At 37.7% G+C, this 19875-nt stretch overlaps 1 long non-coding RNA gene across 1 annotated transcript in view; it reads left to right on the forward strand.

Moving 5' to 3' along the window:
• The window catches only part of LOC140635970 (uncharacterized), a 63177-nt gene that overhangs the window by 26504 nt on the left and 16798 nt on the right, over positions 1–19875 (forward strand). The window contains exon 3 of the long non-coding RNA XR_012033347.1: positions 17483–17525. This is a non-coding gene — a long non-coding RNA (uncharacterized lncRNA). The remainder of the gene's footprint in view (positions 1–17482; positions 17526–19875) is intronic.

A 19875-nucleotide genomic window follows, 5' to 3' on the forward strand; every position in this document is an offset into this window, starting at 1 on the left:
GAACATGTAACTCTAATTCTCTGCTACCCGCTTCTTATCAAAGCCCACTTAGGAGAAATGATATTAATGGACAATTTCCAGAAATCTATACAGCCTGTCTATTCCTAGATGTTCTCAATTTTGTCTGGGAACAAACCAAACTGCCAGATAGCCATATACTTGCAACATTGCAACATTTTGAACTCTCCTAGGATTTTTTTGGGGTAACATCTTTATTGAGATACAAATGTTTCACTCATGTAAAGTGCACAGTTCAGGCGTACCTGGGTGGCTCAGTCCATTGAGTGTCTGGCTCTTGGTTTCAGCTCAGATCATGATCTTAGATCATGAGATGGAGCTCCATGTCATGCTCCATTCTGGGAATGGCATCTGCTTAAGATTCTCATTCAGTCTCCCTTTGCCCCTCCCCCGCCTCTCTCCCTTTCTAAAATAAATAAATGTCTAGTTCAGTAATTTTTTTGTTTTTAAATTTTATTCATTCATGAAAGACACATAGAGAGAGAGGCAGAGACACAGGCTGAGGGAGAAGCAGGTTCTATGCAGGGAGCCCGATGTGAGACTCGATCCTGGGACTCTAGGATCATGCCCTAAGCCAAAGGTAAACACTCAACCACTGAGCCACCCAGGCGTCCCTAGTTTAGTGATTTTTAGAATATTAACAGAGTTGTATAATCACCAACACAATCAATTTTAGAACATTTTTGTCATCTAATGACAAGAATAACAAAAGTACCCCTTATCACCTCCCCGTAGTCTATCCCCTCACCCCCACCCCTACTCCTGTCTTAAACAACCACTAAACTGTTTTCCATGTCTACAGATTTGCCTCTTCTGGACATTTTATATAGATGGAATTACATAATATGTACTCTTCTGTAACTGGCTTCCTTCATTACTTAACATGATATTTTCAAAGTTCAGCTGTGTTGTAGCATGTATCGGTATTCATCTTTTTTTAATGTCAAATAATATTCCATTGTGGATGTACCACATTTTATTTATCCATTTATCAGTTGGTAGATATTTGGATTGTCTCCACCTTTTGGATATTATGAATAATGCAGCTATAAATATGTATGTACAGGTTTTCTTGTGGACTTATGTGTTCATTTCTTTTGGGTATATGCCTAAGATTGGAATTGCTGGGCCAAATAGTATTAAGTTTAAATTTTTGAGGAACTGCCAACTGTTTGCCACAGTAACTATATATTTTCAGCACAAGTCTATGAGGTCCTGATTTCTTTACATCCTCTCCAATACTTGTTATTATCTATTTTTCTTAATTAAGTGAACTCTGTGCCCAATGTCGAGCTTGAACTCATGATCCTAAGATCAAGACTCACATGCTTTACTGACTGCGCCAGCCAGGTGCCCCCTTCTGAATTTTTTATTGTAGTTATCCTCATCAAAGTGAAGTAGCACCTTGTTTTGTGATTTTGATCTGCATTTCCCTGATGACTAATGATGTTGACCATCTTCTCAGGAGCTTATTGGCTATTTGCATATTTTCTTTGGAGAAATGTCTATTCAGATCCTTTGCCTATTATTTAAATTGGGTTATTTTTCTTTTTATAATTGAATTGTAAAAGTTCTTTATATATTCAAGAAGGAAGTTCCTTATATTTGCAAATATTTTCTTTCATTCTGTGGGTTGTCTTTTCATTCTTTGTTGTTGTGTCCTTTGAAGCACAAAAAAAATTCAATATTGAAGTCCCACATACTTGTTGTTTGTATTTTCGTGTCATACCAAAGAACCTGTTGTCAAGTCCAAGGTCACAAAGATCTATTTTGCATTTTCTTCTAAGAGTTTTCTTTTTATTTTTTTAAGATTTTATTTATTTATTCATGAGAGACATAGAGAGACAGAAAGGCAGAGACACAGAGGGAGAAGCAGGCTCCATGCAGGGAGCCTGACGTGGGACTCGATCCCGGGTCTCCAGGACTACACCCTGGGCTGAAGGCGGCACTAAACCACTGAGCCACCCAGGGATCCCTTCTAAGAGTTTTCTAATGTTAGATTTTGCTTTTAAGACTTTGATCTATTTTGAGTTAATTTTTGTGTATGGTGTGAGGTAAGGACCCAACTAATTCTTTTGCATAGAACTGTCCTAGGATTGTTTTTACCAAGGAGCATTTTAGCATTATAATATACTGCTCTGTGATACACAACACAGCTTTGTATTTTTTTTTGAAGGGATGTAGTTGGCAATCTTGTCCACTACATCACAAAAATATCCCTGATGAAGACCTACAAAGGAGATTTTTCTCAGAACTTGGTTCCAGAAGTCTTTATATCTATGGATATAGAGAATTTGCTACCGTATAAGACATTCTTTTCTTTGGCAACTGAGAAAGCTCAGACCCAAATGTGTTGGCCATCTCTCATATGTATTACTATACATGTGCTTGAGATGGACATTTTGTGTATAGTATTGGCTCTGATTTGATCTTCTTTTCCTACATTTATATATTTCTTTTTTTAAAAGATTTTATTTATTTATTCATGAGAGACACAGAGAGGGAGGCAGAGACACAGGCAGAGGGAGAAGCAGGCTCCCTGCAGGGAGCCCGATGCAGGACTTGATCCCAGGACCCCAGAATCACACCCTGAGCCAAAGGCAGACATTCAACTGCTGAGCCACCCAGGCATCCCCCTTTATATATTTCTGATTTCCTCTTCTGTTTTATTCTCATTACATTGTATTGCAGGTATTCTTGGAGCCATCCCAGATCATTTTTTGAAACCAAATAAGGCAGAAATAAGTAAACAAAAACTTCCCCAAAATTGATATTATTTGATATTATTTGGTATAATTTTGTCTCATACTATGGGTCCTGGTTAACAAACACAAATTCCATAGTAGAATTCATGAGCAATTATAAAGTCTTTTTCACCTTTTTCTTTTTTTTTTTTTTTTTTGCACCCTACCTCCCCATCAATTCCCTAAAAGATTATGTATTTAAAATGTATCAAATGATTGAATAGTGAGTGAGTGAATGAGTAAATGAATAGTTAAACAAATAGTTGAAGAATAGATTTCAACTAGCAGGAAGTAGATTAAGAGCCTCCTCCCTCTCTCACCAAAGTGGATAGAGATGGAACATACTTCAAAATAAAGGTCATATATGACAAGCCCACAGTTAATATCATACTCAACAGTGAAAAGCTGATAGCATTTCATTTAAAATCAGGAACAAGACACGATGGTCACTTTCACTACTTATATTCAATATAATAGTGGAAATTTTAGCCACAACAATTAGGCAGGAAAAATAATTAAATAAAAGGCATCCAAAGTGGGCACATAAAGTAAAACTGTCACTATTTGTGTACAACATGATTTTGTACATAAAAAAATCCTTTTTTTTTAATATATGAAAGACTCTATCAAAAAAGTCTTAGAAAAAAAGCCACTAGAAACTAATAAATTCAGAACAGTTTTGGGGTACAATAATCAGTGTATAGGAATCTGTTCTGTTTTTATACACTAACAATGAACATCAGAGAGAAATTAAATAAACAATTCCACTTATAATTGCATCACAAAGAATAAAATACCTAGGACAAATTTTACCAAGGAAGTAAAAGACCTGTACGCTGAAATTATAAGACACCGATGAAAGAAATTGAAGAAGACACACATAAATGGAAAGATATTTTGTGTTCATGGATTGGAAGAATTAGTATTATTAAAATGAGCATATTATCCAAAACAATCTATGGATTTAATGCCATCCCTATCAAAATTCTAGTGGCATTTTTCAGAATTGGAACAAACAATCCTAAAATTTGTATAGAACCACAAAAAATCCTACATAGCCAAAGCAATCTTGAAAAAGAAGAACAAGGGCAGCCCGGGTGGCTTAGCGGTTTAGTGCTGCCTTAAGCCCAGGGTATGATCCTGGGGTCCCGGGATCGAGTCCCATGTCGGGCTCCCTGCGTGGAGCCTGCTTCTCCCTCTGCCTGCCTCTGTGTCTCTCTCTCTGTCTCTAATGAACAAATAAAATCTTTAAGAAAAAAAAAAAAGAAAAAGAAGAACAAAGCTGGAGGCATCATGCTTCCTGATTTCAAACTATATTACAAAGCATTAGTAATCAAAATAGTTTGGTATTGGTATAAAAGTAGATAGACTAATGGAACAGAATAGAAATCCCATAAATTAACCTATGCTTATATGGTCAATTAACTTATGACAAAGGAGGCAAGAAAATGCAGTGAGGAGGGATCTGTCTCTTCAGTAAGTGGTGTTGGGAAAACTGGACAGCAACATGCAAAAGAAAGAAACTGGACCACTGTTCATACCATACACAAAAATAAACTCAAATTAAAGACTTGAATGGTAGGTCAGAAACCATGAAAATCCTAGAAGAAAATATAGGCAGTAAATTTCTTGACATTGGTCTTGGCTATGTTTTTTGGATCTTACGTCAAAGGCAATGGCAACAAAAGCAAAAAAGAAATAAAAACAAAACAAAACAAATGGGACTACCTCAAATTAAAAAGCAAAGAAATGATTTCAAAATGAAAAGGCAACCTACTGAATAGGAGAAGATATTTGCAAATCATGTATCTGACAAAAGGTTGACATCCAAAACATATAAAGAACTCATACAACTCAAGAACAACAACCCCCAAAAATCCAATTTTAAAAATGAGCAGATGATCTGAATAGACATTTTTCCAAAGAAGATATATGGCCAACAGGCACATGAAAAGGTGCCCAACATCACCAATTAGCAGGGAAATGCAGATCCAAACCACAATGAGCTGGAACCTCACATCTGTCAGAATGGCTTTTATCAAAAGGACAGGAAATAACAAGTGTTGGTGAGGGTGCGGAGAAAAGGGAACCCTCATGCACTTTAGTAGAAATGTAAATTGGTACATCCACTGTGGAAAACAGTTTGGAGTTTCCTCAAAAGGTCTATTTTTCAATAGAACTACCCTCCATCCAGTAATTACACTACTAGGTATTTACCCAAAGAAATGAAAACACTAATTTAAAAAGATACATTCACCCCTATGCTTATCACAGCATTATTTACAATGGCCAAGATATGGAAACAACCTAAGTGTCCATTAATGGATGGATGGATAAGGAAAATGTGGTGCATACACATCGGCATGTGCACACACACATACACACCGGGATAATATTTAGCCATAAAAAAAGAATAAAATCTTACCCATTTTGAGCAACACAGATGGACCTTGAGAGTGTTCTGCTGAGTGAAATGTCAGGGAAAGACAAATATCATATGATTTCACTTATATATGGAACCTAAAAAACAAAAGAAACAAAACAAAACAAAAGTCATAAATCCTGAGAACAGACTGGGGGTTGCCAGAGAGGAGGGGTGCTGTGGGTGGGTAACATGGGTGAAGGGGATCAACAGGTATAAACCAGTTATAAAATAAGTCATGGGGATGTATTACAGCATGGTGACTATAATCAATAATGTATCACAAATTTGAGAGATGCTCAGAAAGTAATCTTAAAAATTCCCACCACAAATTTTCTATCTTTGTAGGGTGACCGTAACTAGACTTACGGTGGTGATCATTTCACAGTGTATACAAATGCCAAATCGTCTTTACGTTGTACCCCTGAAACTAATATAATGTTGTGTGTCAGTTATACTTCAATTTCTAAAAAAGTCTTTCCCTTCCTCCATTTTAGGAACCACAGGAAAAAAGCCAATATTCACTATGATAATTCAGTTACCACCCGGATAGTGTTTATAATCCCATCCATCTGAGCTTTTTCCCTTTACATGTGTGACTCTCTATCACCTGCATCAGAATTACCTGAGGTGTTTATTAATAATGTAGATTCCTGGGCCTCACCCAGGAAGGGGGAACAGGAACTGCATTTTAACAAGGACTTTTTGCACCCTAAACTTTGAGAAACATTGCCTACAGGTGATAACACCTGGGAGGGGTACCATTTTAAGTGGTTTTTGGTGCTTTGTAACTTGGTGTGTGAATGATTTGCATGTAGAGAAGGTGAAGAATATATATATACATGCAAGGACCCCCAAAAACATCAGTGCAAGAATATCCAAAGACATACTTTGTCTTTTTCAAAAATTTGCTGAGGGTTAGTTTTGTGGGGAAATGAGCACAATCTAGTTAAAATTTTATAAGCTTGAAGATTCAGGTGAGATAGCTTATATTTATTATAAATTCCATGAATTTTGTTGGCTTATAATCAGGGATAGCCATACTGTAAGAAATATGACACAAAAACAATAATTTCCATAAGCAAAGGCTAATTTTAGCAATCCCTCTCTCTATACATTTAATATGACTGGTTTGCTTTGAAAAATGGGTGGAAAGGTTACTTTGGCAGCTTTGTTCTCTGGTACTGATCCTGAACGGTGTCTGCCCGGAGGCCATTGCGAAGTGTGAAATTGAAGAGAAATACCAGGCAAGTGGCCAAAATTTTAGAGATTGGACAGAAAATAATTCTTTTTCTTTTGACTTGGGACAGTGCAACCCAATTATCTCTTCTGCATTTGAAGACATATTTTTGGCATACTTTTACAGTACTAGTAAATAACACTTTTTAACTGGAAAACCCCCAAAACAATCATATAGAAACCAAACCTTGTAATCTTTCTTCTTTCCTTATGTCAGCATAGGTCATTCATGTTTTGAAAGCAGCTTCAGCAAAATCCCCTGGTTTTGATTTTATTAAGATAACTGTTTCATTCATTCATTCTTTCTGAAAATACGCTTCAAAGCCAAACTCATTACCCAATCCCTGTTGTGCACCCAGAGATATCCATTCCCTTGGGCCCCAGCTAGATGGACACGCATCTCAGAATGCAAAATACTGAAAAAATACCTGAAACACATATCTTTCAGAACCTTCCTTGAACTTTCTGAAAGACATAAGAGATGAGTTAACTCAGGAAAGCTGAGTTTTAAATAATAAAAACTATATATGATGTGCTGAATATAGTAGGGGAAAAATGAAAGCAACTTAAATGTTCACTGATGAAAAGATCATTGAATAAAATATTGTGCAGTCAATTTTTCAAAGACTCACCAGCAACTTGGAAATTGCTCATGACAGATACAATGTTGGGAGAAAAGAGTATAAAGAGTATAAAGAGCGTGACCTCTTTATATAAATTATATATATATATTGGGATTTGGATACTGAAAACAAAGTGGCCAGAACAGTAATGGGGATTTTCTCTAGATGTGGAATTTTCTGTTATTTTTATTCTCTTCATTATATTTTCCTAAATTCCCTAATCTTTTTCTAAAAATAATCCCACTGAACTATAAGTAATTTTATTTTTTTGGGGTTTTGTGGGTTTTTTTGCTTGTTAATTCTTTTTTAAGATTTTATTTATTTATTTGAGAGAGAGAGAGAGAAAGAGAAGGGGGAGGGGCAGAGAGAGAAACAGACTCCCTGCTGAGCAAGGAGCCCAACATAGGGCTCGACCCTGGAGTCCTGGGATCATGACCTGAGCCAAAGGCAGATGCTTAACCTACTGAGCTACCCAGGTGCCCCTGCTTATTAATTATTTTTAGTCTATGTGCTAGCAAAGCAGGCAATGTAAGTCAATTTTGAGACTGAGTTGGAAATATTAAATTATAGTATCTTTCCATTATGATTCCCTGTCCTAGAACCCATCTCCCGTTCTCGCCTGCCAAGTCTCTTGGCTCTGACCCTAAATTGGGAGTTTCCCCATCGTAGTGTGCAGAAATGTCACCTGGAGAGCAATCAATCAAGGACAATAATTATTATAATCACAAGGATACAGTTTGTCGAGATGTAAAACAAACTTAAATCATAGCTTACCATTACTTCCTTGAGCCCCCCCCCAAAAAGTGTCTGAATGTGCAAACAAGAGTGACCATGAGTATTGAACTTACCATATCAAAAACTCATAATTGTTACTTTATCTTTCAAAAATAAATGAATCCCACTGAGCTAAATAAAAATATATTTAAGAAATAGTGTTCATGGTGGAATATAAAACATAATGAGCCACTTTTGTGGGTGAGTCAACATTCAAGAGAAGCTGAGATAGCCACAAATGTAATGATTATGAGTACCTACCGATGCCAAAAGCATTATTATTAATATATGACAAGGAGGAGTCAATAAACCACAAAAAGAGAAGGGGAAAATAGTGGTTTTATGTCTATTACACTAGGGATGGGGTGATGGATGGAACATACGTACACATTTATACACACTGTCACACTCATGCACACACGCACACACTTCTATGTGTGTGTGCACACACACGCACTCTGAAGTCACCTCAGCTGACAAATTCTGAAGGATATCCAAGTGTTTCAACACCACATTGGGTCATCATTGTGCTGACTATCCTTTATTAATCATATCATTGACACTGTGGGATCTTTACAGTAGAAGAAACTACCCAACGTAATCTGCCCAGTTCAGCCAAACAACAAAATATAAGGGGATTAATACCAAAATATACTTCAAAAGGCAAAGAAAGAGAAATTGGCCAATATAAGGGGAGAAAAAGAGCAGGGGGATAAAAGAACCAAAATTAAGGAAAGAAAATGAAAGGAGATAGTGCTAATTAAAGACAGACTCAGTGCTAATTACAAATATCATATCATGCATCCATTCCACAAATATCTGTGAAGTGTGTACAGCACACCTGGCAATGTAAGAGATGGAAGGATGAGGAAGATGCAGCTCCTGCCCCACATTTATTGTTGAATGGAGGAGAAGATGACGTACGTGACACCTACACGTACCACTGGGAAGCATTAATTTGTTCAGTTGACAGTCACTGGCTGATAAGCCAGGCTCCATGCTCAGTGTTGATATATATGCATAAAAACCAGTGAATACAAAAATTACATGAGTGCAGAAGAGACAGGGCACTTATGGAACTTGATATTGGATAATATCAATATATAAATAAACATGAATGAGTTTCTAATGATGTCATTCAATAGTAACTCAAGCAAATATTGTATCTCTGATGCACATGTCTTGTAGATACTTAACAGGTGTCGGGTTACTAATGTTAAGTCAGCGGCGGATGAACTTTATTTAAAAATAGGAAGGGAGGGCAGCCCGGGGGGCTCAGCGGTTTAGTGCTGCCTTCAGCCCAGGGCCTGATCCTGGAGACCCGGGATCAAATCCCATGTCGGGCTCCCTGCATGGAGCCTGCTTCTCTGCCTGTGTCTCTGCCTCTCTCTGTGTGTCTCTCATGACTAAATAAATAAAATCTTTAAAAAAATAGGAAGGGAAACTTACTCTCTACGAAAATCTAGTTTAATAAAGAAATTAGAAATTTGCCAGACTTACCGCTGATTCAATCGTTTATGATAATTTATTTTGAAATCAGAAGTCACAATGTTCTCATCAAATACAATACTCTTGGTGGTTGTCTTCGTGGTTGCCAACAGGTTAGACTTCCATTTCTTTGATATTACAAGTGTTCTAATGTGTAGTTCTCCTAATTTATGAATCTACCTTGAATACTATAAAATAAGGTTGGTTTTAAGACTGTATAGAATGCAAACATGCCAGTCAGAGGCTTTCTTGGAGCACCAGCTCAAGCATTAAATGAGGCAAATGGAAAACTAAAATTAAATTTCACATTAATTTAAGACATTCTTAAATTCTGATGGATTAAAATAAAAATTTATCAATGCTAATGCCATTTATAAATATAGTGAGCCTTTGTGATAACAACCTCCATGCATTTTAAAATATAGCTTCTCACCAGGCTAAGAAAGATCTGTATGTTTTGTATGTTACATCATAATCAGTAGCCCACAGGATTTGGATTTGGATTTTAACACTCATTTGCTAAAGATTTAAGAAATAGTTGGGCTTTTATCAATTCGGCTCAACACACATTGAGTGGTTTTTGTTGGAGCAAAAATAATTAGGATAGAGGCTTTAACCTCCATGAACTCACAAGCCAGTGGGAGCATTTTTTACCCAGTTTTAAAGCTACTTCATTTTCCTCGTTTTCAAGATGACAAGACACAGTCCTTGTTTCAAGAGCATCATTGCCCATTTCCTGAGCTCCCTTGCTTCTCCCTCCCCTTCTGCTACATAAGGCCAGTGACCCAGGAGCGCAGGATCCCCTTCTCTCCTTTCTTCTTAGGAATGTTAGTTTCATTTACTCTTAATTATCCATCTTCTATCAAGACATATTCACCTCTCTCTCTCAACTGGATCCTTGCCAAAGAAATGTAAATGTACTCAAGATTCTCCTGTCTCAATAAAAACAAAAACCAAAACCCAAAAAACCTTCCTCAAACCTTATATTCCTCTCTAGCCTTATTGCTCTCTTCCTCTTCACAATCGAATTTCTAAAGAGTCATCTGTACTTCCGACATATTTCTTCACTTCCCACTTACTCCTCAGCTCACTTTGAAACAGTTTCCAGCTCTTCACCCCCAAACAGCTCCCACTAAAAATGATCTCAACTTTTTTTTTTTTTAAAGATGTATTTATTTATTTGAGAGAGCAAGCGAGCGCGAGCACAGGGAAGAGGGGCAGAGGGAGAGGGAGAGAGCATTTCAAGCAGACTTCATGCTGAGTATAGAGCTGGACCCAGGGCTTGATCTACTGCCCTTAGACCACCACCTGAGCCAGAGCCAAGAGTTGGATACTTAACCAACTGCACCACCCAGGCATCCCTGATCTTCTGAACTTTATGGACATACCTAAGGCCATATCTTACTTGATCTTCTCCTTGAAATATCTTCCTTGGCTTTGGTGACACCATGGTCTCCTCATTTTCTTTCCTTGTGGGAATTGCAGTGCAGAATCGAACCATATTGTGTGGTAGCGATCCTGGGGTGTTTGTTTCACATACCCAGGAGAGGCAAGAGGTGGTCACCACCCCCTTCCACTCCTCAACCTCAGATGCTCTTCCATCCTAAAAGGCCAGGGTACAGGCTGTCCTTGCACCTTGAGGCTCTTTCCAGGTTAAGATGACACAGGGTCTGATTTGACAATCATTTTAGGTAAATCATGGCTTTGTCCCAGAAGATAGGAGCAAGGGAAGAGAGGTTTTGAGGCTAGGAATTAGGCCTGGAAGCCTTCCTCCTGTCCTCCCTTCCCCCCTACTCCCCTAAATTTTTAGGTGGCTCCCCTCTACCCATTGACATGAGAAAAGGAAAAGGTGCTCCGCCTCACTACAACTCAGGAAATGGGAACTAAGATAGCAATATTTTAACCCTTGGAAGGATTTTGAACAGGAGAGAGAGATCTAAGTGCTTTGCAAGTCATATCTTTGTTCAATTAAAGATTTTGAAACAATGTGTAACCATCTAGATTTGTCTCAAGACATAAATGACTCAGATCAGGGTTTGTAGAATCTGAAATAATGGTATTTTGTTTTCCATAAAGAGTAGAATACACTGGAATACACACACACATACAAACACATATATCATGCAATACACTGGAATACGAAAATTCAGAAAGCTGGATTTGCAACCCAAACTCTGTTTTCTGGTTCCTCCTCAGCCTTCTTTCCCCCTTCTCAAACTCTGAAGTGTAGAATCTTTCAAGGCTAGTCCCAAACGCTGTACTCTTCTCACACTAAACCCACCTTGAGGCCACCTTAGTTGTGACCACAGCCCAATGCACTCACACTTTTTATCTTTAACTTTGATCACTTACTTGAGTTCCAGACACAAATATCCAGCTTGACATCTCCACTTGCTTGTCTCAAAGGCACATCTGGTCCTTCTTCAGATCTCCCTCCATCAGGAAGTGACCCTACCATGAAATAACAGCCAGTTGCATGGACCAGAAACCTTCTCCTACTCCTGACCATGTTCCCTCGTAAATACATGCCTGATCTGCCTGCTTCTCCCCACGTTCAGCAGCATCAGCCCCAGCCCCAGCCCTCTAGCTCACACTCCCGCAATCACTCTATTAGGCTGCAGCAGCCGCATCCAACCGGTCTTCCTGAATCCATTCAAGCCCTGTTCCACTATGCTCTTCTCACAGCAGTGAATATCTTTATAAAACCCAGATTACAGCACTGGCTATTTAAAGCTCTTTAACAGATTCCACTGCCCTTGGGACAAATACTCAAATCCTACACATGGTCTTCTAATCCCTGTCCAGCCTGACCCCTCTGTACTCTCCAGTCTCATTGACTATACTTCGTTGCTTTTGGCTGTAGCCATACTGAATGCCTTCGTTTCTTCAACATATTATGTTCTTTTCAGCCATAGGGCCTTTGCACATGGTATTCCCTCTCCCTAGAACCCTCTACTTTCACTAGTGAACGCTTATACTTTTTCTTCTCCTTTCAATCCACCTATCACTTGCCTAATACTCTAGGGCCTGGACTAGGTGGGGTTCCCCTGTTGTATTCTCTTGTAGAGCTGCGTATACCTTTCTTTCATAGCATTTATCCAATGTAATCCAGTTGAATCCAATTCCGATTATACATTTCTCCCTATAATTTATTTTACATTGTGATTTACTGGATTGCAAAATCCATGAAAACAGGAATAAGGGCTGGTTTTGTTCATCCTTGTATTCTAAGCACCTACCACACTACCTTACACTTTAGGCACTCGGTTGAATATTTGCCACAAAAGGACATGGTATATTAATTTAAATCACTGTAAGTTGTCCCATAGTAACTTGAAACTTTCTTTCAGTTCTTTTTCAAATTTTCCTTAAATCCCTTTTGCATTTTCTTACTCCCTCAACCTCTTTTAAATCTTGCATTTGCCTCCTCTCCTCTGTTATCGGAGACCTTATTTGATTACATTTAAGGTAAATCTAATATCACCTTTAAACCATTCTCTGAGTATTCCTGAGTCTATGGAAAAATCCAAGTCATGACTTTCTCCTTTGTGTTTCTCATACCGAGTGAATTTTTCTCTTGCTCTCTCCTCTACCCACTCTCCCCACCCCCACTAGCAATTAGATCAACCATCAACCAGGGGTGACAATGAACCTATAGGACCCATCTTCACTATAGACTGTGTCCTCCTTCTTTAAGAAGGTGTTATACAACTTTAGGAGAAGTTGGATTTAGTAGACGATGAGTTCATGGTTATGACCTCATTTTTAAAATACCTGACCAACCAGCTTTCCGTCTGGGACATCTAACATGTACCTTCTTAGCCTACTGGTCTTCTTTAAAGAGCTCCCCACTATTTAAATGCTTACTTTGTAATTAGTTGCTTAATATCTGTCTGTTCCACAATTAAGCCCTACAACTGGCAGGCACAAAGTAGAGGCCCACGCAATATTTTGAGTGAATGAATATAATTAACTGAGGTGACAATTTGGCAGAGTTTCCCACTTGGTTATGCTTTTCTCTAGGCAGCTGGATAATCTCATTAAATTTGATCATTGCTATACATTAAATACTATCATTAAGTATTAGTTTACTCTGGCATCTAGGTGACTCAGGTCATGATCCCAGGGTTTGGGGATCGAGACTCACATTGGGCTCCCTGCTCAGTGGGAAATCTGCTTCTCCTTCTCCCTCTGCCCTTCCCCAACCCCGCTCATTCTTTCTCTCTCTCTCAAATAAACAAAATCTTTTAAAAAATACAGTAATGCTAACACTACATTTAAGTAATTAAGTTAAATAATTACACTTAAATAGAGACTGTAGTTTTTTAAAAACTTAATTTATTTTTTTAGTAATCTCTATACTCAGTGTGGGGCTCAAACTCACCACCCTGAGATCAAGAGTTGCACGCTCTTCTGATTGAGCCAGCAAGGTGACCTGAAACTAGAGAATTTAAAGCAACATTTCGAGAAATGCAAAAATGTAGGTATAAATACTTTTCACATCCATCCTTACTGATTTTGATGGCTAAGTATCTTTCCCCTTTAAAAAGCATTGTACTTCGGTTCTTCTTCATCTCCAGAATTTCAAGTGGTTTCAAGAATTACCATGGGCATCTTCCCAGATTCAAATGCAACAAGGATTAGAGTATTTTCTACATTACCAGGCATAATGCCAAATATATTTCCCTGTACTATTTTATTTACTCCCTATTAGACCTCTCCAGAGTGGAAGTTCTCTCTAAATCCAGTAAGGTTCTCCTTTGTCCTGATTTCTGTAGTGTGTTATTGCCTTTCAAAAATTTCTAAGTAGCTCTTTACACCTGCAAGTTCCTCTATTTTGTGTATATCCAGAAGAGTGAGTCTTAAAAGTATCTTTAAGGGGCGCCTGGGTGGCTCAGTCAGTTAAATGTCTGCCTTCTGTTCAGGTCATGATCTCAGAGTCCTGGGATAGAGTTGAGTTCCCTGCTCAGTGGGGGGCCTGCTTCTCCCTCTCCCTCTGCTTCTCCCCCCTGTTCATGTTCTCTTTCTCTGCCTCAAATGAATAAATATCTTTTTTTTAAATGTATCTTTAACAACACTAGATTTAAGAGTTAAATATGAATCATGAAAAGCCCATGTGTATTTATCACTTCTTTGGAAGAATGATAGTTTCCCAAGATTTGGAAGAAAATAGAAAAAAAAATTACAATACATGATAGATTCCAGTCAAAAAGAATAGACATCTAAAAACAAGTAAAAGGAAAGGTAATTGGGAAAATAAGTCTCAAATATTATATGAAAGATCCTACTTACTATTAATGAAATCCCTCATAGATGCTGTGCATGCTCCATCATCCATGCTAAGCCCTTTGACATTTAAGCAATCTGCATCCTCCAGAGCAGACCTCATGTCTTATTTCTCTTTCTCTTCACATCCTCCAGAACATAGGCACACGTACATGTGCACACACACACGCATACATACACACACCCCTAGCAAAGAACCTGGCACAGAGTAGACTTTCAAATATTTTACTAAGCCAAACTAAATGATCTTAGTCTGTAATTGTAAAAGGTACAATTAGACATTTCACATGAAATGAACTATCAAAAATTATTTTTTTATTTACATAGACATGAAACTACTCAGGTAGTTAAACCTGATGCAATATGCAGAACTTCCCAAACAATTGTTTTTTTTCCCCACTAAATCATAATTCTCTATTATCACTAACAAATATTTTAGTTTATTTCTTTACCTTATAGTGATAGAAAGATAAATTATTTAGAAGATTAAAAATTGCATTTTCCTGAGGTAACTGGGTGGCTCAGTAGGTTAAGTGGCCAATTCTTAATTTCGGCTCAGGTCATGATCTCAGGATTCTGGGATCGCACCCCATATCAGGCTCCATGCTCAGAGGTATGTCTGCTTCAGGATTCTCTCTCCCTCTGCCTGTCCTGAGGGCATGCACGCTCATGCTCGCACTCTCTCTCTCTCTCAAGTAAATAAATAAAACTTAAAAAAAATACCTCAAGGGATCCCTGGGTGGCGCAGCGGTTTGGCGCCTGTCTTTGGCCCAGGGCGCGATCCTGGAGACCCGGGATCGAATCCCACATCGGGCTCCCGGTGCATGGAGCCTGCTTCTCACTCTGCCTGTGTCTCTGCCTCTCTCTCTCTCTCTGTGTGACTATCATAAATTAAAAAAAAAAAAAAAAAAACCTCAAATAAGAAGGCATTGGGAATATTTTATCAATCCTATTTTGCTATAATTTTCTATTATCTTGTCCCTGAGATAAAATGTTCAATATTCTAGAAGGGAGATAATGTGCCTCGAATACAGTGTGGCTGGAAAAGTGGGATATATAAATCCTCTCATCCGTTTTCCCTCTTTGATATTCCATCAATACCAAGTCATAGAGCACCTACCCCTTAGCAGGGATCCTCAAAATATTTTGGTTGAATAGAGAGCTGACCCGCCCCCCCCCCCAGATCTGTTATAATTCTAACAGCAAAGTCTCCTGGAAAGTATGTCATCTTCTTTCCTTGAGCCCCCTTTTGTACCCATGGCAGTGCTGCAAACACAGGAGGACCATTCTGGCCAGAACTGTGTGGCTTTGTTCTAAAGAGTATGTCATCAGATGTACAGAATTGAAAGAGTTAAAATCAACTACAAAGGAGAAAGAATACGGTTATGCTGCATGTAATATATAAACTTTGCTGATGTTTAAAACATAATTTTCATTTAACATTAATTTTAAAAATTAATCTCATAAAAGATAAAACCAATATATCACACTGTCTTATCATAAAAGAAAAAATAAAACCAACATATCACACTGTTATCATCTGTAACATAGCCTTAGCTCTTATTTTTGAAGCCACTAAGATTTTAAAATCCTAATGTTATATATGCACCTGTATCAATTTTTTTTAAATAGCAGTAACAAAATTCAACAACCATTTGATTAGCTTCTTGTACAAAGCCTGACACAAGAAGTCAAAAAGAGCTCCAAGATGAAGATGACTTGCCCTTGCTTTTAAAAATTGAGAGTATAGGGATCCCCGGGTGGCGCAGCGGTTTGGCGCCTGCCTTTGGCCCGGGGCGTGATCCTGGAGACCTTGGATCGACTCCCACGTCGGGCTCTCCGTGCATGGAGCCTGCTTCTCCCTCTGCCTGTGTCTCTGCCTCTCTCTCTCTCTCTCTGTGACTATCATAAATAAATAAAAATTTAAAAAAAAATAAAAAAAATAAAAATTGAGAGTATAATAAGTAATGACATGGAAATAACTGTAATAGAAGCAGAATTTTAGAACTATGAGAAATAGTATGGTGGAAATCAAGGTATAGGTGGGAAAATTTTACACAAGAGGTGATCTTTCAACTGGTCAGAGTTGAAGAATTAGTAAGACTTTGACAGACAAAGGAGAGGGTATTCCAGGCACCATGAGCTAAATAACATCATGAAAAAAATCAATAAAACCCATGCCTGTGTTGACGTTTCTGTTCTCAACTGAATGGTCACTTCAGTTACCTGAAAATTGTTTCTCTTTCTTTGAGTTGTTAATCTAAGACTGTGCTTTTGAGTGGGGCTATTTTTATTTCCAGAAGTATCACCTCCTAAGCTAGAGATCGGTCACTGCCACCAAATTGTAGCCTAACGACTTCACATGGGACTAGTCTCAAAGAGCTGGAGATCTACAGAGAATTGAAAAGTCTATACATTCCCAGAAATTAAAAAATTTACAAATCTAATCAATCACACTAAAAGGCAGGGTGGCATACAGTCTCAAGTGCAAAGGTTCGAGAAGAGATGATTGCAACCAGCTGTATACTAACCCGTAACCTAGTTCCAATTCACTATCCTTTTGGAAACTTTCATCAACTACTCTTGATGCAATAGGCTCTGGCAGCATGACACATAGTAGGTGCTCAAAAAATATTAGCTAGATGACAAGCCTTTTTTACATGACTTTTGTGCCCAGTTTGTAATAAAGGCTGTTGAAATATTACATAAAAAGAACCTGCTCTGAACACCGAATTCTGCATTTATTTATTGTCTTTTATGTCCAAAGCACTGATAGTTTGTGGGCCTGTTCAGTTTGCAGAGTGATTTATCATGCAATGTGTCTTATTTGATCCTTACAACAATCCAGAGGGATAAGTAGGGCAAATCCCACTACTTCTATTTTGCAGATGAGACGACAGAGATTCACCAGGGTCAGGAGACTCGTCCAAGGTAGGAGAATCAAGCCTTGGCTTAGACTTAGATTTGCAGTCAGTCTACTTTCCACAACGTCACACAGCTTCTATACGTTAGTGCCTTTCTTTGACTAGTCTTGATTAATACTCCTTATGTAACGAGACTTGATTTATGTAATGAATAATTATTTTCTTAAAGAGTATTTATTTATTCATTCATTCATTCATTCATTCATTCATTCATGAGAGACACGGAGAGAGGCAGAGACACAGGCAAAGGGAGAAGCAGTCTCCCTACGTGGACCCCAATGTGGTACTCGATCCCAGGACCCCAAAATCACGACCTGAGCCAAAGGCAGATGCTCAACCACTGAGCCACCCAGGCGTCCATGTAATGAGTAATTATCACTATATATTTATAATTATTATAATATATAAAAAATAATTATAAATTTTAATATTTAAAAATTATATATAATAATTATTAATATATAATTACTAACATATGTATTTAGTATCATCTCTCTAGCTACCTATACAAAGGGGGCTATATAAAACAAAGTATAGAAGCAATTGCATTTTATTTTCAAATGCAAAAACAAACTTTTCATTAAAAATTGTGATGAGAAAGCATCGGCTGAAGCTTAATTTTATGGTAATGCTCATGCACATATTACGAAACACGCAGGAAGACTCTCTAGCTAAACGCCCTAAGTTTCTTCAGAAATCACTTCCAGTCGTTGCTTGAATTGGGCCAGTGACTTATTTCTGCGCATAAACAACGTGCAGGGCTAATTGTTTGCGTAACATAAAATGTTCTCAAGTTGTCTTTGGCCAATGGACTGAGAACAAGGAGCCTGACTGACATTCCACAGATCTAAATAATAATTTGATGGTTAGCTCATTACAGGGAATGTGGTAGTGTAGAACAACTATAGTACATCTATTCTGGAATTTTAGGGTTTCTACAGAATCCATCCATGATTTGTTTATGATGTAGAGATGATTGACTCTGTCAGTTACTAATAAATGGTAAATAAAAAAGTAACCTGTGATATTAAAGTACTACATTAGCTACATTGTGATTAAATTACAGTAACACCACCAGCTATAAACCTTTATAGAATCTTCTCAACCATGCAGTAATTCTCCTAACTATACTATTATGTAGAGCACAAATATTTCTTTGTAAGTCCAAAGCAATACATCAGGGAAGCGTTTACTGCTGAAGCTAGATTGAGAGTAAATGCATCTTGGGTTGCTATGAATAAAAGCTCTAGCTTCTCATTACTTTATGACAAGACACAGAAATTCACTTTACTTTTCATTTAAGCTTTTCGGCTTCCGTTTATAGATGTATGCCTTCACGCTTTTATTCCCTTCTTGCTTCAGCCGTACGTAATAAATGATTATAAATTTTCACATTTGACCACCTCTCTGCTAGTCTCATGCTTAATGCACAAAGTTAGGAAGCCGCAGGTAAAATTTCACAAACACTTTTATTTATGATGTTGTCCTTGGTAACGGAAATTTCAATGTACTGAAATGAAAAGTATGATTAAAGGGATACGACATCCCGACAAGGATAGTAGAGGGCAGCCTTCTATTTCCTACTGAAAATATATAATACTTTTTTGACATCAATTTCATAGAGAATAGACATGGGTTCGTCGTGGAAAAAAAAGACACAAACATGTTTCTAACTTCAGTCTTCTTGAATTTTCACTTTTATAACTTACATTAGAAATATCTTACCTTGCACTGATGAGCTCTCGATGTGAAAAAATATCTTAGTATTAAATCACTATCATTGAAATTTAATATCAAGGACTGAACAGAAATTGAGGAAAAAATGAAATTTGGAATGAAAGAATTCTTTTTTCTGGAAGGTAAATATATGTAGAAAAGTTCTGATTTTTTTTTTCTCCCATTTTACTTCAGTAACTGATTTTGTTATTTTAAATCTCTACGAGGCGGACAAATTGGAAAAGTTAGACACATTCGTAAAGAAACATAGCCTCTTGCGTAATTTCCCCAAAATTACCATCATGCAAACAAAGTGCAGGGCAAGTGTGTCTCCTTATTATAACAATAATATTTGAGTGCTTGAGGCTGTGCATTCGCCTTTTCCTATGACTTCAGGGAAGAAAGAAACTAAATGATTGGTAGAACTTCCTCGCTTCTCAAATTAAATTCTGCTCCTCAAAAGTGCAGTTTCTGTGCCTGGAAATTAGAATTGCTTCAGACCCGCTGGTTTCACCCACAGTCTTACTCTGGTCTCCAGCCAGTTAATAAAATGTGTTATCAGTAGATTTGAGTTCAAGGATCATTATAACTCCTTCAGCCTTGTGCTGCCACAGCAGGCGTGAGAGCTATTTCCTACTCAA

The sequence above is a fragment of the Canis lupus genome, chromosome 6 (assembly GCF_048164855.1).
Source record: "Canis lupus baileyi chromosome 6, mCanLup2.hap1, whole genome shotgun sequence".
NCBI classification, from domain to species: domain Eukaryota; kingdom Metazoa; phylum Chordata; class Mammalia; order Carnivora; family Canidae; genus Canis; species Canis lupus.